Here is a 21,586-nt window from a genome sequence, read left to right on the forward strand (position 1 = left end):
AAAGTCCAGCCACTGATCTCGCTGGCACATCTGCTTCTGGACAGCACCAAACACAAGGTGCTACTCATGTTCCGGCATCTGGGCCACAAAGTGATGAACCCTACGCGTACTTGCATGCTACTGAGTCTGGACGTCGAATCATCGACTCAGCTCAAGCTCTACTTTAGGACATTCATCATTCCAATGCCGAAGCCGCTGGGTCTGATCATGTTGAGCCAACTCAACTTTCCTCTGTCACTCAGCTTCTGACTGAAATCAAAGGTCTTAAGGATCTTCTGAGTGTCATGACATCTCTCCAATCTAAACAGCCCAAGCAGGATTCTATCGTAAAGCTGGCTGAACTCCAGCTGACAATGGTAAATCACATGAACTCTCTTCAGGGTCAACTCAATAATCTGTCAGCTGTGAACTCAATGTATGCAACCTCCGCTGAGGTTCATCAACTTTTTGCCCAGCTCAACACTAAGCAAACAAGAACTCGTGAGTTAATCTCCTCTTCGTCCCAGTGTTCCAATGAGCAAATAAGTGAGGCAGTCCGCCTACTCAACTTGAGTAAGAAAGAAATGGAAACTGACCAACTCAAGATGAACGAACTTTTGCAATACTCCCGAGCTACCTTCAAACATGTGCGCCACACGAATGCTCAACGTCAGTTCTATGATTCGGCTTTGCTTAAGATGTATCATCAAGCTTACGCCATGCTGACTAACACTATCACCTGGGTAGGCAAATCCCAAGAATATATTTTGAGTATGCTCAGTGCCTCTCTCCGAATTCCCAGTTCTGTCTTGGACGACTGTGTTCCTGTTTTTGATGGTCTGAATGAAAGCACGAAAAGGCTTAAGGCATATTCCATGAGGTTAACTTGCGCTGCTCTCAACGACACCTTCGTACCTCCTCCGCTCGATGCTGGCAAAATGGGGGAGAAAGAACAAGCTGATAGAACTCAGCACCACTCAAGGGAAACAGGAGGAGCATCTAGTAGTCAGCAGCAACAAAAGGGAAAAGGCAAAGTTAATCCTACCCAAGTCAATAGGAAGAAATAGTTTGGCTAGATTTGCTAGTTTTTATTCTTGACTTGTAATCTTTTTTGGGTTTTCCTTATCTGACATACTTTGTCTTGCTGACTATCTATAAACTTATGCATCTCTTATTCAAATTGACTAATCTTATGTGATGCTTACTTATGTATAATGTTGACCCGTCTTAGATTGAACAAACAAACAAAAGAAAAAGGAATGTACTCAACACACATTAGACTCGATACATCTGCTCTGATAATGTTTTCCCATAACTCTGATACCAAACTGACCATGTATCAAAACTAAGTAAAAATGTGTTTCATACATTGACCTCTTCTGAAAACTAACCTAGGCTCATCTGAATTAGATCTTGAAAGGTCTAGAACTGAACTAAGTCAGGATAAGCATGCCTTAATTCTACTCAATTAAATCTTAGAAGGTTTAGAGTTAAGTTAAGTCAATAGATGCAACCCTTACGGGGGAGCAATTTCAGAAGAATAAAAAGAATTTCAGTCATGGGGAATCTCAATGTTGAGTTCCATCAATTAAATATTTTGCCAACATCAAAATGGGGGAGTTTGTTGAAACACCTTTCCACATGATTTTGATTTGACAAAATTATTTAAGTTAATCCATGATTAAGGGGCAATTTAATTTAAGTGCTTTGATTTAATTGTACTAATATGTTTGTTCAATGTTAAGTATAAATATAAATGGAAAAAGAAATAAAAAGCAAGACAGGACGAAGACAACATAAGAAAACAGCACAAGCTGAGTGGAGTATAACTCAGCGTGACAGAAGATAAGTCATCTTCAGAACAGAAGCTTAAAGATCAAGCTAATCAATGAAGCTGAGTGGAACGCAACTCAGTATTAAAAGTAGAGAAGTCTTCTTTAGAACTATGTCTTGCAGAACGAAGCTGACCATGGAAGCTGAGTAAAAGAGAATTCAGTACTTGTATTAGCAACAATCGTAGACAACGGTTATCAAAGACAAGCCGAGTGATCTTCAGGACAGCGCGAATGATCTGTTTGCTAAAAGACAAGATCTGACAACTGTCTGCACCAATAATAGAAACTTTGGAATTACGCAAAATCCAATTTCAAGATGCATGGGTCAATTTTTCCTTTGCTAAAAGCCAAACTGGCACAAAAAGATGAAACCTGTGAGAAGAAGACAAACCTGACGCTTGCGGAATTCAGACGACAGGATTGGCCTGCAAATCTGAAGCTGACCAGAGCCTTGTCTAAAAAAGGAGCCGTTTGGATTCAACGGACAAATCTAGAATTCAAATGACCAAGTCTTCAGAATACAACTATAAAAGGACAAGTATACTTCTTGGATCCTTTGCCGATAGTGAAAAACAAAAAGAGAACAAAAGCATACATACAAAAAGCACATCAATACAAGAAAGAGATCTTACACCAAATTTCTATTCCTGTGTAAAAGCTAGATTGATTTTGTAATCATCTAAAGTGTTCTTCATCTGAAAAGAACAACTCTGTATCAATTGTAATAGTTGAGAGAGTGGTGCTGAGTACTCGGTTTGGTACTCAGTGGTAGAGAAAATCTAAGTGCTGGGTTGTAGTGCTTAGTAGAGTTGAGTAGACGAATAGAGGACGGTACTCTTGCATATTCAACTGCCCTGTAAACGGTTTGTGCTCTACCTTTAAAGAGCTCAGTATTGGATTTAAAAATCCCGGAGGGATTCTGGGGACTGGACGTAGGCGGAGAGGACGAACCAGAATAAGTCGCGCTGAGTAAATTCTAACTCTCTTTCAATATATATATATATCTGTATGTGTTGCTTGCCATATTTACTCAGTATATAAATTGCTTAAGCTTACACTGAGTAAATTAGAGTGCTGAGTTGGAAGCTGACTACAAAAGTGTCATTTCCCAACTCACAAGTAAAACAGTTCTAGTCAGTATTTGACTACAGCTGTCTTAGGCCTCACTCGGCCACGCTGACCAAAGCTGAGTTGCGAAACTCAAAGAATTAAATTAAGTCAGCGCAATTAAAGCGAAAAAGTTACATTAGTTCCTAACCCCCCATTGGAACTAATCACAAGGGACCAACAGTTGGCACCCCAGGCTCAAGAAACGCAAAACCCGTAAAGATTCAAGAAATAGAAAATATAGAGTTTGAAAATAGGAGGGAAAGCAAAAAATAAAGAACAAAAAATAAAAGAATTAACGAAATCTAAAGTGACCAATGTTGCAAACATCATCAGACAACAATGAAGCACGGAATGCTGGGGGTCGACTTCCACCAAGTGATGGCGGAGGAGGAGACATCGAATCGTGCTAAAGCACCTGCGACACGATTTCCTTCTCTGAAGATGTGAGAGACTATAATCGTCATCTGCGTGCATTGATTCAGACATTTCATCCAATCCTGATGAACAGACCACGGAACCTGAGACGAACCCGCTTTTAACTTATTAACTATTAAAAAGTCCAATTCAATTCATAAATGGTGCTAGTTCTTCTCCCACGCAATATCTACTGCAAAAATTACAACTTTTAGCTCAGTAAGGAAGGCAATCGCTGATGGGATTGGGAAAGCAAAGCTATCATAACCAAATTAAATATCAAATTGATTAACTTGTTATATAACAAATAATCAATTAATCCATTCGGTTAATTAATTGACAATTAATTAACATGTTCTATTCCAATTAAATACATAACATGTATTTATGATTACATACATTTATTCAATTCCACGAGTTGTGTGTGCACAATCCTAAGGGTCCGTCCTTAGCCAAACATGGGCCTAAAGCCCAATGATCGTAAGTGGGTTCTAGCAAACCATTACGGCCCCTGACTGATATGAATTATTTCAACCGTCTTTAAAAGACACATGAAACCCAGTAGATAATCTCTCAGCATCTCTTACCAATTGCATATCTATATTATAAACCAGAGACATGGTGGATGTCATTCTCTATACGGTTTATCATATTTCTTGATCAAAACCGAACTGATGAATTAGATAAGTAAACTGCTTATCAGGGTATAGCCATACACTTATTCAGTTCCACTTATCAAGTGGCCGGTGATATCTGCTCACCGTCAGGTGAGTGGTAATCCCTTCACTTCATCTATCCATAATAACGTGTTCAACGATTCACCCAACATACCTATATTTGGCATCTTGTTACGGAACTATTAGGCATATATGAAAGTGAACATAATCCCACATCATTTACTATAATGAAATCAGGTCTGGAGATAATAGAGTGCTACACTTAGAAAGATTAATGACACGTCCAACATGAATCTTTCTAGAGTGGATCGGTCCAGTCTCATATTGGCCTACATCAATGGATACTTATATTCATATCTGACTATACAAATGTTGTAGTGGTGCTTCCTACACAACTACACAGATACTGGATGCATAGACCTTTAGTTATGTTCGTTCCCATTAATAGAACTTGTCTCAAACATTTTATGATTATCAATCAATGCATACTTCATACATGTTTCATAGCTCAAGATATAAACAATATGAATTAATGACTTTATTCATATAACACTTATAAAATGTATTCAAACAATATACAAAATTTCTAATACATATTCTAGAACCAATGCATATGAACTAGGCCACACCAACATACTAAGATAATGGAGGACTTGAATCTGACTTTGATGGAATTTTGTGCTTTGTAAGTTCTAGCAACCTATCAAGAAGAATATTTGTTTGTGGTGAAGCTCTTAGCCTAGTGGTTGAGAGCTTACCTATGACTAGGGAGGTCATGGATTCGAATATTTGGAGCTTACCTGTGATGTTTCCTACTGGAAGATGAGTTCTTCAAGGAAGGTTTTTCTAAACAATAAGTAGGAGAATGCCAAAGACTTCAAACGTAAGTGGTTATTAGTTGCGACAAAGAATGATGCTACTAGCAACCTCTATCTAATCCTAACTAGAACCAGATCCTGCTGGCTCTAATGCCTAGATGAAGGAAATGAATGTTGCTTTAGCGGAGCAAGATACCCTAGAGAGATCCTTTCCTTTTCCGACTTGTTTGATTGGGAGGATATGCTAATGTTGGTTCGACGAGGGACTCTAAGCGATATTCGAGATGATGTTGGAGAAATATTTTCAATTGGTAAAGAAGCCTAACAACAACTCCGTAGAGGTAATAAGTCTTTTAATTCTATTTCTATTTTCTTTTAGGCGAACGAATTTCCTCTCATATATTCCTTCATGTTGTTATGCTAGTAAGGAGATAGCAACAAGTAGCTACCATACATGTTGTGGAAAATGTTGGAGCTGAGATTTCTGCATTGCCTGGTGCTGGAGTTTTAGAGGAAATGAGTGTCCCTCCTATGGTTGAAAAAATGACAATGGTTTAAGGGATTGGTCTGTCAATGTCGAACATAACCTTGAACAACACGTTATGGCACCTATGGCGCAAAGCACGACTGCTGATCGACTCGACTAATCTCCTCTGGAGGATGAAGTGGTTGAGTTGACAGAGCGTGAGTCGGCTACCTATGTTAATCTGTAAGCGGTTGGCGAGACTCCATGTCTAGGTGCTACTCCTTCTGTGATGTTTGGAGCTATGCAAGACTAGATTTCCCTCCCATGGTAAGTTGTGAAAGCCATGTAAGAGGAAGCTTACTTCTGTGAAGGTTCCTCATGTTTTGCTTCTTTTAGGACTTGAGGGATCGATCCAACATGAAGGTCCAAGAAACGAAGTATCCAGAGGGTTTGCTTGAGCAGCCCTTGCTGAATTGGGAAAAATATAAAAATAAATTATGTGGTTGGGCTGATTTGCAAAGACAATCCTGTTATTTAAACATTTACAAGTAACGGTATGAGTTTTGTGTACTTTACAAACGATGTAGTCGATCGAAAATTGTTGTTGTGACTATTTACTCCAAAAGAACTGATTTGAAGAAATTGGAAAAAAAAAACTTACTTTGCAAATTACCTTATATATAAAATATGACTTTGTAAAATTAAAGTATTGATTGATTGAAAGTTTGATTCATATTTCCTTTACCTACAAACCTCACAAATTGACTCGCGAATTGATTAAATCACAGAGTTTATTCGTATAATTTTCCCTAAAAAATATACATGATGTATTTGAATCTTTTTTTCTAGTGCTTATTTTTCTAATTATCATTTCAAGGAGAGCTTACGAAAATGAATTACATCTATTGAAATTGAGTATTAAATTTATTTAACGTGTGTATATAGGATGAAGAATAAATTTAGTCTTAATATTTCAAGTAAAGTATATTTTTAGTCCTAATCTATGAAATTATGTAAATTTAACTCTAACGTTTTTACGTAAGATCAATTTTAGCCATACATTATTAAAAATTAGAAAAAATGGCTTGAATTGTATTTAACAGTCATTTAAGACCATTCAAATATCAATTATGTCTAAGATATTTGGTCTATTATTAACAAAATTACAAAATTTTTGTTAAAATTCTAAAAACTAAATCCGATACAAGTAAGTTAATCGCAATTTTTATTGTCAAACTGTCTAAAATATTTATTGTGTTATTAATATAATTATAAAAAAACGAACAAAGAGTATACGAAACTGCTTCAATTTATCGACAAACTTGTTTGGAATGTCTGATGTGACAGTTAAATAATAGTCAAACCAGTCTTTTCGAATTTTCGATAGCGCATGGCTAAAATTGATCTTACGTTGAAACGTTTTGATTAAATTTACACTACTTCATAAAATCTGAACTTCGCTTGAAACGTTAGGGTTAAATTTGACCCTTATCCCTTATATTTAATTACAAACAATCCCAATTGCGGCATATAAAGAAATATGTTTTTTTTAAAGAAACATGTTTACTAGTAGATGTTATGAGAATCTTCAAGAGACTCTTAGTACACTTTCTATAAATAATATAAACAATTGACTCTTAGCTTTTGTTTGGGAATTTGGAGATTAATAGAGGTGAGAGTTAAAAAAGATGTAATGAAAAGGAAAGGGAAAAGATGGAAATGAAAGTTAGAAATTAACCTTATTTAAGAGCTTATAGAATGTAAACAAGGCTAAAAGTTTAACTTCGTTTGGAAGTTTAAATATGGAGGGAAGAAAAGTTAAATTTACTCTGCAGAGTTAAATTTTTTTAATAAACTTTCTGTTACTTCCATTAACCCCTAATTCTGGAGGTTAGAGTTTGGAGGTTAATGAAAGTAAACATTTAACTTTCGTTAATCTTCATTTACTCTCCAAAAACAACTCTTAATATGATATTTAACCTTCCATGACTCTCATTTATCTTCATTAATTTCCTCCAAACAAGGGCCTAGTGTTTGTAGGAAAAACCACTAAAAGGTGTAGAAGTTTATTTTTAACTCTTCCTACTCAAATTTTAACTTAAGAACCAAATTAATAGATTGTTAGAGATGTTTTTATACTTTATTGCAGTTTGAATAAATGTTTAGTGCTCCATTAATTACTAACATTTATGATATTTGAATGCCTTTACACCTATTTAAATACCCAAACCAAACCAAACCAAACCAATACATAAGAGAGAGAGAGAGGAAGCATATTCCTTGAAGCTATGGTAATGGTTGATGTTAACGAGCCCCTTTACGAATGGTTGGACCGAACTCTCCAAGAATTGAGTTTGCCAAAGTTTACTTACATATACACCAAAGATCTTGTAGACATGACCTACATTGCAGAAATACGTCTTATACATAAAATGACACGTCATGTTGATTATCGTCAAACTTTTGAAAGCAAGGAATCTTTTTCCAAGCGTGATGCCTTGTCCAATGCTTCCAAGCAGGCCCTCACTTTCTTCCAACATACCTATAATGTCAAATATGTGGATCCCAACTACGGTGAAATATCGTTTTGAAAGTGAGCACTGACTCTCTCGTGGTTTAGCCCGCCTTATATATTTTAAAAAAACAATCACATGATAGAAAAAAAAATGTAAAATGACTATGACATTAATAAGATTTATGGGGAATTTGGTCTCCAAATTACATTTCTTTTCATTTCTGTTTCGTTTTTAGACGTGTGTTTAATTAAGACTCTTTGACGTTGGTTGTTTGAAAAAACAGACCAAAAAACCATATATTGACAACGGTTTTATAAGAAACCGACCCCAACGAGTTATTATTGACAATAGTCATTCAAAAAACCGAGGCCAAATTATGAATAAAGCTATTTTTGTATTCTTTTTCTACATATTTAATATTATATTTTTAGGAGAGTAGGAACATATTTTGCCTCCAACTTTATTGTTGTTGTCGGTCTTTGACCGTTTATTCTGATACCACTTATTGAAAATGTAGGACTAACTTGAACAAACTTTATTTTTATTTTTAAGTTATTTTTACAACTCAGACTCATACAAAATATTTTCATCTTAACTCTTGAGTTTTGTGTTTCTTACACACACAAATCTAATGACCATAAGTCTATTTATACTACTCCTAAATGAAAAAATAAGGTATTGATTTTTTCATATTATTCATTCTTAGCCACACATTTAAACAACTAAATAATAACTATACATTTTATTTAAAAATCTAGTAAACTTTCTAGATTCTAAATATTAGTAACACATTACAGATAAAAATTTAGATACTTTGCTTCACTTGAATTATCTAGATTTTTCTTCTTCTTTCCTAGACATAAAAATAAACTCTTTCAAATTCTGGAATTATACAAAGTTGGTGGTGCTATATTAATTAATAAACTTATGCGTCATTGTATATATTTTTCCACATTTTTTCCTCCCATGAAACACCTCTATTAATTCATTTAGCCTCAAAACCCCTTTTGTTTCGGTTTCTTTTATATAAATATTGCTTTTTTATCATAATTTTTTATTATTATTATAAACATTTTAATGAGAAGCTTTTAAATCATTACAAATACGTTAATGAGAGGATTTTCATATTATTAAAAAATATTTTAATAGAGATAAAATTATTATAATTGTAAATTTATAATGAAGATAATACTTTGTCCTTGTTAATACTTTTACTAAGCACCCCAATAATGAAGGGCGCCATAAAAGCAATTATGTTCATTAAAAATGTGTTAAGAGGATATTTAGGCTTTTAAGGAGAATATCGTCAATGGTTAAAAGCCTTTGTTTTTGTAGTGGTTTTCTGGTTAGAACTATTGCAGTATAACATAATTTCTCATGAAAAGAAGTTGTCCGGAAGGGATGATCTTCATTTTGTTTCATAAGTAAAAAAAATGGTTAAGATGCAAAAATACTCCTAACGTTTGAAATGATGCTATTTTACCCTTAACGTTGGAAGCAAAGAGCAATTTTACCCCTAACGTAAAATGCATCTAAATGACAACAGACGAGTCTCGAATAAAATAATCAAATAAATTATAAAAGAAAAAATCGGGTCTGTATAGCTTCAGCGAATGTAAAATATTAAATAACTGACTTAGGTACTATTTCGATCCCAGAATAGCCACTTATTAGGTGCGTTTGCCCTCCCAATCCCCATGGGCCTTCCCATATGTCGCTGAGCTTGCCGCTGCAATCTATGGCATAAACATGGCATTCAATCGTGGATGGACGCGTCTCTGGATCGAAAGTGATTCGGTCTACGTGGTCAGACTTCTCCGCAGCGGCACCGGGTTAGTCCCTTGGACCATTCGGTCGGACTGGTTGAAATGTTTAAGACAAGCTTCTTCCATGACTTTAGCGGTTACACACATCTACAGAGAGGGTAATCAGGTCGCAGATCGTTTAGCTAATTTCGAACGTACAAGTAATGAGGAACATTGGTGGGAAGCAATCCCTGAATTTTGTGCATCAGCTTATTTATGTAATTTAAGCAAGCGACATGTTTATCGTTTTGCCTAATTTCCCGTATTCTTTACTCAACTTTTGTATTCTTTTATTCTTTTTAATAATATTGGTTTGGATCTGCGGCTAGGGGTGCCAATATAGTTGGGATGCCTTCCCTTTCCCATGTACCACGCCTTCAATTAAAAATCACTGGAATCTAGACCTTAAACATGTTGGTGTAGGATACTGTATATGGATGAAAAAAATCTTATGCTTTGATGAATATCTTGAATATTTAAAACATAAGAAAAATAAGAAACTCTATTTCCTTATATATTAATTATAGAAAATAGTACCTTGGGATACAAGATTTTAACACATAAGAAGAAAAAAGAGAAATGATCATCCTCTTAATTTAAGGGAAAGCATAAAATAAGAAAATATATAATAATAATAATAATAAGAGTAACATCTTAAATTATTTTTTAGTTCCAAGTCCAATTTTGTCCTTTACAACTTCATTCATACCCGTTACTGCTTTCTTAATTTGCTGTCCAGCCTGCGTATTAAATATATCATTTGTTAATAAAAACTTTCTTTTTCAAAAAAACAAAAATAAATAAATAAATAAGAGATTGAACCTCTCGGCATGAGTCCTTGGCAGACTGAGTTGCACTGCTGGCATTGTTCCTAATCTGTGTCGTTTTCTCCTGAAAATCATAAAAAAATAAATATAATTATGATATTTCCATAGAAAAATAAAATGAAAAACAATTGTAAAATGTAAAATAAATTAAAAAAAAAAAAACCTGAGCTTGGCCCGCTTCCCTTCCAGCTTGGAAACTAGAATTCATCTTCTTTCTTTCTTTCTTTTCTTTTCTAACTTAGAAATACTTGTTTGTTTGCTGTTAAAAAACCTACTGTTTTCATGAATATTTATATTACTTTCTAACCAATCTCTGCTTGCCACATGTCAAGTAATTTTATGTATTATTTTTTTCTTTAAAATCTGACATCTTTTTCATCAAAAAAAAAAAAAAAAAAGATTAATAATTTGACATCTTCTTCTCTACCATTTTTTTGGGGTTAATATTGTTGTGCCGTCACATCCTATAGTTAAAAAGAAATAAAAGGAACTTTTAACTGGTTGATTTAGTATTCTTTTTTTAAAAACATTATTGTATTATTAGATAGGAGGGATAAGATAGAAATTTATTCAATTTAACCTTTATGTAGTAAATAATATAATCTTTTTTTTCGAAAAGAGTAAATAATATAATCTTAAACTTTATTGAAAAGTAAAGTTTTAACTCTCATTAGATGTTTTCATATCCATCTAGTAAGATTTAAAAAGTATATTTTCTACTAATGAATAAAAAAACTAATTTCAGGTTAATAAGTTTACAAATTGCACCATGTTTTGGCATGTAGAAGCTAAATGATAAAGCTAAGATTGCACCTTGTGGTGCAAAATAGAACATAATTTTTTTTAATTTAAAAAAAACGTGTATACATATGATGTAGATTAAATCGATCTGGAGGTTTTAATCTTAAACCAACAAAGATTACAAACTTCTCAAACTAAACTTAAAGGTTGAATAAACCCAAAAGGAATGAGAATATATACTCCATTGAATAAACCCAAAAGGAGAATATATTCTCCTTGCTCCAATGGAGGCTTCAAAATATAATATACATCAAAGTTGTGAATCATTACAAAGTAAGGAGAATATATACTCCTTCTAAACAAAAACAAAAGACGAAAAGGTCTCCCCTAGGGTTACCATCAACAAAGGAACCAAAGGGTAAGGTAGTCATTACATAAGGATAGAATAAAGAGCAATTAAGTTAAATGGCAAAGTGGTAAATAGTTAAATGGCAAAACAGTAAATAAGAGGTGGCAGATATTGTCCTTAACAACAAGAACTTGGGGAGGAAGTATTCCTCAAACCAGGTACGCCCCACGTGGCCTCCCTCACGCCCCGCGTGGATGTGTCCCTGGACTTGGTGGTTCTTGTTGGGCACTCTTACGCGTGGCGTCCCGGGACATATGCCCCGCGTACTCGACCTCCTGGTCTGGACTCTCGTCGGAGGCTGGTTCCACGCCCCGCGCCTCGGAGGACACGCCCCGCGTGTGCGACTTGCTGGGTTGTTCTACAGGCTTTGGGCTCTTCACGCCCTACGCCCTACCAGGTACGCCCCGCTGATAGGGGCGTTTCGTCCCTATCTTTTAACGTGATTTACGGTTTAATTTTAAGAGAAATAAATAAGTTTAATTGCAAAAATAGAGTGTTTTAATAAAATAATGAAATAAAAATAAATTCCGTACTTTCGGTTAATTTTCCGTACTTTTGATTAATTTAGAAAATAAAACGTCAAGCTAACTCGGCTCTCGAGAATTGTATTTCAAGTACGAGCAAGGAGTGAAAATCCACCAACATACGCGGGGCGTATCACCCTTCACGCGGGGCGTGGAACATTTGGTCAGAAATAATTGTTCAATCCACAGGCACCACATGGGATCTAGTCACCAATACGCGGGGCGTATCAACAACCACGCGAGACGTGGAACATGTGTCAGAAATGATAAGCCTAATCCTGAAAGTCAGACTGCATGGTCTCCCTGAGTCAACTACCCTACGCGGGACGTACCACTTTACACGCGGGGCGTGTAAGGACGTTCTTCAATCCAAAAAGCTCAGAGACTCATTTACGCGTGACGTGCCTCAGCTACGCGGTGCGTGAATGACCCAATTCAAGCAATAAAATCTTAAAAACTCAACCACGCGAGGCGCACCCAAGTATACGCGAGGCGTGGTTGAGACAACAAGATCTGGATTTGGTCCACATGCAGGAGATTTCTGACGGAATGGGCAAATACGCGGGGCGTACTCCACCATACGCGAGGCGTATCATGGGAAATCTGTAGAAAATCATGTTCCTCCATGCTTGTATCTTATGAAATTATAATTCTACCCTAGCTTGATGTGTATAAATAAGAGTGACTAGCACTCATTTAGACACCTTACACCTTTGATATACAATTTTACTATAGTGAAAGCTCTTGTTATTTTTGTTTGAGATTGTATTTATAGAGCAAAACTCTTCCACCTTGAGAGCTTGTTCGTTGATTCCGGCGTTCCATCAAAGTCCCGCTCCATCTCCGCTCACCAAGCTCGAAAGCTCCACCTCCAAGTCCTAAGAGACGGCCTTGAGTCCGGTTAGCTAGTTCCGAGGTTGGATTTCTTCCCTTTTTACTTGCTAACTAGCTTGCACTCTTCCTATGTACTAGGCTTGGTTGTATTCCATATTTACATATTCCATATTTATAATATATGATTTGCAATTTCCGTTTCTATATACGTGTTGATGTTTATTGCTTGTTTTGATACTTGTAATTGATTATTGTGTAGGGGAACACGATTTCCGACGCCATTTGGGCTATCTTTAGGGATTCATATAGGTGTTGCCTTACCGGAAGTGACGCTCCGGAAACCGTAGCAACTGACAAGCCACGGAACTTACGGGCCCTAATTTCTGATCCCGAGCATTAGACACGCCTTAACTAGGAACCACGTAGTCTAAGTACTTCACGGGTCGGTCACACTACATGTAGTCGTCATTGCAAGAGTAAACCGTTAACCGTATATACATTGGGAGTCATTGTTTGTCATATTTATAACTTATCGCCATCCGCATCATTTCGTAGAGTTTTTGTTATATAAATATGTCTCAACCGTAGTTAGGAGTAGTTTGTAGTTGTTCCCCGAATCAACTCAAAGTATTCACCGCCTAGATAACGTATAAAACCGAGTCGTCTAATACTTGTCGTTATAAATCCCGTGGATTCGATACCCGGTCTTAACCGGATTATTACTTGATACGACGGGGTACTGATAGGGGTATTTTACCCCTATCTTTTAGCGTGATTTACGGTTTAATTTTGGATGAAATAAATAAGTTTAATTGCAAAAACAGAGTGTTTTAATAAAATAACAAAATAAAAATAAACTCCGTACTTTCGGTTAATTTTCCTTATTTTTGATTAATTTAGAAAATAAAACGTCAAGCTAACTCGGCTCTCGAGAATTGTATTTCAGGTACAAGCAAGAAGTGAAAATCTACCAAAATACGCGGGGCGTATCACTCCTCACGCGGGGCGTGGAACACTCGGTCAAAAATAATTGACTCAATCCGCAGGCACCACGTGGGATCTACTCAGCAATACGCGGGGCATATCAACAACCACGCGAGGCGTGTGACATGTGTTAGAAATGATAAGCCTAATCCTGAAAGTCAGACTGCATGGTCTCCCAAAGTCAACTACTCCTACGCGGGACGTACCACCATACACGCGGGGCGTGTAAGGAAGTTCTTCAACCTAAAAGATATAGAGACTCATTTACGCGAGGCGTGCTTCAGCTACGCGCGGCGTAAAAGACCCAATTCAAGCAATAAAAACTCAGAGACTCAACCATGCAAGGCGCACCCCAGTCTACGCGGGGCGTGGTTGAGACAACAAGATCTGGATTTGGTCCACATGCAGGAGATTTCTGACGGAATGGGCAAACACGCGGGGCGTTCCACACCATACGCGAGGCGTATCATGGGAATTCTGCAGAAAATAATGTTGCTCCATGCTTGTACTTTGTGAAATTACAAATCTACCCTAGCTTGATGTGTATAAATAGGAGTGACTAGCACTCATTTCATATCTCTCTTTTGGATATAAAAAACTCTTGATATAGATTAAGTTCTTGTTATTGTAGTTTTAGATTTTGTTTTTAGGCTTTATATAGCTAAACTCTAGCATCTTGAAAGCTTGTTCGTTGATTCCGGCATCCCGTCAAAGTTCCGTTCCATCTCCGTTCACCAAGCTCGAAAGCTCCACCTCCAAGACCTAAGAGACGGCTTTGAGTCCGGTTAGCTAGTTTCGAGGGTGGATTCTTCCCTTTTCACTTGCTAATTAGCTTGTACTCTTCCTATGTACTAGGCTTGGTTGTATTTCATATTTACATTCTCCATATTTATAATTTATGATTCATAATCTCTTTTTCTATATATATGTTGATGTTTGTTACCTGTTTTGATACTCGTAATTGATTATTGTGTAGGAGAACGCGATTTCCGACGCCATTCGGGCTATCTTTAGGGATTCACATAGGTGTTTCCTTATCGAAAGTGACGCTCCGGAAACCGTAGGAATTGACAAGCCACGGAACTTACGGGCCCTAATTTCTGATCCCAAGCACTAGACACGCCTTGACTAGGAACCACGTAGTCTAAGTACTTCACGGGTCGGTCACACTACACGTAGTCGTCATTGCAAGAGTAAATCATTAACCGTATATACATTAGGAGTCATTGTTTGTCATATTTATAACTTATCGCCATCCATATCATTTCGTAGAGTTTTGTTATATAAATTTGCCTCACCCGTAGTTAGGAGTAGTTTGTAGTTGTTCCCCGAATCAACTCAAAGTATTCACCACTTAGATAACATACAAAACCGAGTCGTTTAATACTTGCAATTATAAATCCCGCGGATTCGATACCCGGTCTTAACCGGATTATTACTTGATACGACGGAGTAGAGATAAAGTAATTAGGAAGATCACATCCATAGCTATAACGCACTTATCGTAATATATATTTCGTCGTAGAAACTCTACCTAGGTGCCGCACGCATCAAGTTTTTGGCGCCGTTGCCGGGGATTTATAATATCTTGCAATATTAGACAAAAATGTTTTATTGTTAGTTTAAGCATTCTTTTTGTATAAATTGTTTATATATACTTTTTGTATATACTTTTTACTAACAACATTTTTTTCTTGTTTATATTTTATTTCATTTATTTTATGCACACCCGATCTCGGAGTGATACTCTCGTTCCTATTGATCTCGAAATTGAACGTACTCTTTGTAGGATTCGGAGAGAGAAAATGGCAAACCCCAATGCCGAAGTCAACCAGCCCGAAGGGAACCAAAGGCCGCACGTGAACAACATCCGCGGGGGCAATGACACGCGTTCGATGATGGAGATCCTTGCTCCGCAACGTCCCCAGAATCGTAACGGAATTGTCGCCCCCACAATCCCGGCCTACACATACGAGATAAAGACCGACATGATCCAGCTGATACAACAATGTAGTCAATTCGGAGGGGAACTCCATGAGAACCCTAACGAACATCTCGATAAATTTCTTATGTGTGCCGACACCTCTCGGCAAAATGGTGTTCCCGTTGAGGCTGTAAGACTAAAGTTGTTTCCCTTTTCTTTGACAGGACAAGCGTTGGAGTGGCTACACTCATTGGAGGCGGGATCAATCACGTCATGGGAGGAGCTTGAGAAGGAGTTCCTTTCCTACTATTTCCCGCCGTCCAAAACGGTCAAGTTGAGGACTGATATCACGTCCTTTAGGCAGCTGGAATGCGAGGCCCTTCATGCAGCTTGGGCTAGGTTCCGGAAGTTGCTCCGAAACTGCCCCCACCATGACATCCCAAAGCACGACTTGGTAAGTACTTTTTACCACGGTTTAACCCCCACTAATCGTGCGACCGTTGATTCCGCTGCAGGTGGGGATTTGTTTCGGAAGTCAGCAAGTGAGGCCTATGAGCTCATTCACGAGCTCGCGAGAAAAAGCGTGCAGTGTCAAGAAGATCGGCTTGCCGGACCTTCGCGACATCAAACATTCACCGTGGAGAAAGAGGCTCCGAAAAGTTCCATGGCGGAGATGAATAAAAAACTTGACGCTTTAATAGCCCAGTTGAGCCTCAACAAAAGTGCACAGGTCCTGATGTGCAATCACTATGGTGGAGATCATGACGGACTTAATTGCCAAGCCGGTAGCCCTTTTGCCGGCGATACCGAAAATGTAAGTTACATAGGCGGCAATCAAAGGTACAATCCTAACCCGAACTCCTATTCACACCACCATAATAATAATAACGGCGGATGGAGGCCTCGATACCAACACCCGAACCTGTCGTATGGCAATAATAATAATGTGTTGAGGCCCCCATCCGACTTTGATCAAGAATATCGGGAAAATGGGCTAGGGCAATCACAAGTCGTGCCAGGTAATCGGAACGCTCCACCTCCCGATAATGTGCATGGCCAGTCCGTAACATCCTTGTTAAAGGATATCTTAACCCGTCTGACCGATAGTGAGGTGTTTTGCAGGGACCTTAGCCATCAGGTAGCTCACTTGAATCGTCAGCAATAGGAGAGGCCATTAGGAACCTTCCCGGTAAACACCGAGCAGAACCCGCGGGGCAAAAATAGAGAGTTCGGACAGGCGATAACGCTCCTAAATAGTAGAAGTTCGGACTCGTCAAGTTCCAACTCGGACAACCTGCAGTAAGCCGCCGCATGAGAAAGTCGAGCTACTTCGACTCTAAACGTAGCATCGGTTTGAATTTCTCAAACCTCTTGTTTATATGTATCATGACCGTTTTTCAACTTATTTTTATTTTTATTTTTATTTATTCTCTCTTTTATGTTATTTTTAGTTTTCTTCTTTTAGTTATTTTTATTTTTAATTTCTATTGTTCTTTCTTGTTTTTATTTTTATTTTTATTTTGATTTCTCATAAATCAAAAGAAAAACAAATCCCATTTTTAATCCAAAAATTTTTAATCGCGCGGGACGTACAACCCAATATGCCCCACGCATCTGCGTGTCTGACCCATTTTTACAATAAAAGACACGTTACGCGGGGCGTCCTTCCTACCACGCCCCGCGTAACGTTCGGCAATTAGTTGTCCCGAAATAAAAGCCACGTGGAAGGACACACGGGACGTGCTCTAGGGCACGCCTCGCGTATCCTCGGGGAGTTATGAATTGCAACTCCCCATGGCAGCCTTTCCCTCTCCCACCTTTCCCATCACTCTCTCCTCTTCCTCAAAAATCTTTCCCACTTCTCCACTCCACCTCCTCTCTCCTCCAATCACCCTTCACCTTTTCAAATTCAAAACTTCCCTCTTCATTATTTTTGTAACCATCTTCTTAATTGTTAATTAAAATAATAAAAACATTAAATAAGCAATTAAAACCCATAAAAATACAAAAAACTCCTTAAAACCGAAAAACTGTTCATTCCACGTGGGGCGTACCTCCATTTACACCCCGCGTCCTTGCCCCTCTCCCTTCAATTTCGGGCCAGGAGGTGTGATACACGAGGCGTGACTCCCCGCATGCCCCGCGTACCGTGCCATTTTCATGTCAAATAATGGGCAGAAGGTGGGATACGCGTGGCGTGGCCCCTTCACGCCCCGCATACCCCTCTGGGAATCCGAGTTTTACTTGGATTCCCCACTCCTCCCCTATAAATACTCCTCCTTTTTCCCTTCTTCTTCCTCACAACTCATTCTAACCTCCCACACCCTTCCTACACACTCTCTCAATCCCTCACTCACACCATGGTAAGGCAAAAACAGGTTGCCGACATGCGCCCCCCACGGTCCACTCGGGCCCGTACCTCTCGTACCCAACCACGCCAATCACCACCGCCCCCCGAACGGGAGGAAACACCGCCACTCACCCGCCAATACCGGGCTCCTTTCCATCTTCTCACCGAAGAAGAAGCCCAATCCTACCAAACACTCTCCGCCGCCCACGTGATGGAGCTCCCATACATTGAACGTAGCGTTCTTGATCGCTACAACGTTGGAGGTGCCTTCGAGGACCGCCTCTGTGCTCTAAATTGGCTCGATCACTATCGGGCCCGCCACCATGTCTACTCTTCGTTGGTCATGGAGTTCTACACCTCCCTAGAATCCAACAATGTTCCCGGAGCCGCCCTCTTCAACTTCCGCCTTCACAACCAACCTTTCACCATTGGCACCCAATGGCTCCGCAATCATTTCACCCGTCAAGTGGAGGCGGGCATTGCACATTGGCCCGAGGGTGTCTCCCCTCGTGATTTTTGGACCTCCATCACGGGGTCCGACGATTACGATATCTCCAACCTTCGCCCGGCATGCATCCATGATCTGATCCTCCAACTTCTCCACCGCTTCATCTCCTTTTACTTATCGGGGAAGTCCGAGTCCACCAAGGTCAATAAGCACGAGCTTTTGGCCCTTTATTGTTGTGCAAACGGCCTCACCTACGACCTTTCCTACCTCGTGGCCGTCCAACTCCACCACATGCCCACCCGAAAACGTGGGAGAATCGGGTTGGGCCATCTCATCACCATCTTCGCCACCTCCGCTCTTGGCGAAGCCGCCCTTGACCGCCTCCCCAGCTTGGAGCCGTGGCCTTTGGAGAAAAATACCTTCAAATCACTCAAGCGCCCTACCTCCGGCCCGGGTGAAACTTCAGGCGCGGCCCACTCAAACGAAGAGGAGGGCTCGGACTCGGACATGGGCCTCAATTTCAGTCCACCACCCCTCCACGACTTCAACTCCCTTTATGCCCGATTAGATATTTTGGAGGACAACAAACGCCGAGATCGGGCCCACTTCGACTCCCGTTTCGATGCCATCGATGCTCGCCTCGACGCCTCCGAGGTTCAAAGGCGTGAGGATCAGGCCCATCTCGATACTCGCTTCGACGCCCTCACTAACTCCTTCGCCTCCTACTTCAACATCCACGGAAATCCTCCTTCGCCTCAACCGTAGTTTCCATTTCTTTGTTTTTATGTTTCCGTTGTCTTGTGTTTATTTTAGTTCGTCTTTCTTTTGTCTTTTTTGTTTTCTTTTTGTGTTTTTATTGTACTTTCTTTTGTTCTTTTAATATATTTACGATTTTCCTTTATGATTCGTTTTATTTACTTTTCGTGTTCATTTTTTTAATGCACCATTAATAACCTTCACGCAGGGCGTACTCCCTTTTACGCCCCGCGTGTTAGTCATTTTCTTGCATAAAAATCTCAGAAACTCAAACACGCGGGACGTCCCTCGTAGTGCGCCCCGCGTATTTGAGTTTCTGGTCAAAATGCACTTAAAACGTACCTCTTACGCAGGGCGCCCCCCTAGGCACGCCTCGCGTAGGACCTGACCTTCAAGGTTCATATTTTTAATTTAAATTCCATCTTTATTTTTGTTTTTGTTTTTCTTCTCTTTTGCGACGTTCTTGGAATAGACGTCATTTTAATAACGCGGAGGGCCGTGCAACCCCACACTTACCGTTTGTTTTGTACTAACAAAAACAAAAATAAAAACTAAATAAACAACAAAATAATTAAACTAATTTATTGATTCTTTAATTTTCCCGACACACTACCCCCCTCGGAAATTATTTAAAAGTTCCGTTATTTGTCCTTAGATGTAAAGACATTAATACAAAGGATCGCTTTTAGTAAGAAATTTTAGTCTTAATTCTGAAGCTCTAGAATTTATGCAAAGCCTAGGTTCATACTAAACAAAAGCATTGATTCCTAACCCAAAGGTTATCTCTATAATAAAATTTAAAAAGGCAATAAAAACGGGATAGTTGACAATTTGACGAGAACTTGAACGTACACAATTTAACCCGAAATTTTGTGAGATATTTTTTAGCCTAAAAGAGTTCGTACGAGAACTCTATTTCTTTCACAATTTTTCGAGAGCTTTAACTTCACTCGATTCATAGAGTTTGCACCTAATACTGGGTTAAGTACACTTATTTTGGTTAAAATAGCAATAGATGATCAAACGAACCCACTTAGTCTAATTCTTTTCTTAAATTATTTTTCTCGTTTTCATCAACCTCTAGGAAACCCCCTCGAGCCTATTAACCGACTTTTCTTGTTAATACCCTTTTAACAATTAACCATTTTTCCTCTTGTTTAAATTATTTTTCTTGATAAAACGTCAAGCTAACTCAGCTCTCGAGAATTGTATTTCAGGTACGAGCAAGAAGTGAAAATCTACCAAAATACGCGGGGTGTATCACTCCTCACGAGGGGCGTGGAACACTCGGTCAGAAATCATTGACTCAATCCGCAGGCACCACGTGGGATCTACTCAGCAATATGCGGGGCGTATCAACAACCACGCGAGGTGTGTGACATGTGTCAGAAATGATAAGCCTAATCCTGAAAGTCAGACTGCATAGTCTCCCAGAGTCAACTACTCCTACGCGGGACGTACCACCTTACACGCGGGGCGTGTAAGGAAGTTCTTCAACCTAAAAGACTCAGAGACTCATTTACGCGAGGCGTGCTTCAGCTACGCGCGGCGTAAAAGACCCAATTTAAGTAATAAAAACTCAGAGACTCAACGACGCGAGGCGCACCCCACTCTACGCGGGGCGTGGTTGAGACAACAAGATCTGGATTTGGTCCACATACAGGAGATTTCTGACGGAATGGGCAAACACGCAGGGCGTTCCACACCATACACGAGGCGTATTATGGGAATTCTGCAGAAAATAATGTTGCTCCATGCTTGTACTTTGTGAAATTACAAATCTACCCTAGCTTGATGTGTATAAATAGGAGTGACTAGCACTCATTTCATATCTCTCTTTTGGATATAAAAAACTCTTGATATAGATTAAGTTCTTGTTATTGTAGTTTTAGATTTTGTTTTTAGGCTTTATATAGCTAAACTCTAGCATCTTGAGAGCTTGTTCGTTGATTCCGGCATCCCGTCAAAGTTTCGTTCCATCTCCGTTCACCAAGCTCGAAAGCTCCACCTCCAAGACCTAAGAGACGGCTTTGAGTCCGGTTAGCTAGTTCCGAGGGTGGATTCTTCCCTTTTCACTTGCTAATTAGCTTGTACTCTTCCTATGTACTAGGCTTGGTTGTATTTCATATTTACATTCTCCATCTTTATAATTTATGATTCATAATCTCT

At 38.9% G+C, this 21,586-nt stretch overlaps 1 long non-coding RNA gene across 1 annotated transcript; it reads right to left on the reverse strand.

The window, feature by feature from the left end:
* Positions 1–10,113: 10,113 nt before the first annotated feature.
* On the reverse strand, positions 10,114–10,711 carry LOC136211631 (uncharacterized). The gene is made up of 3 exons (XR_010678832.1): positions 10,611–10,711; positions 10,443–10,511; positions 10,114–10,360 (listed from the first exon to the last, which is right to left on the reverse strand). It is a non-coding gene; the product is annotated as an uncharacterized lncRNA (long non-coding RNA).
* Between the last annotated feature and the right edge of the window lie 10,875 nt (positions 10,712–21,586).

Source organism: Euphorbia lathyris, chromosome 1 (genome assembly GCF_963576675.1).
Source record: "Euphorbia lathyris chromosome 1, ddEupLath1.1, whole genome shotgun sequence".
NCBI lineage: Eukaryota > Viridiplantae > Streptophyta > Magnoliopsida > Malpighiales > Euphorbiaceae > Euphorbia > Euphorbia lathyris.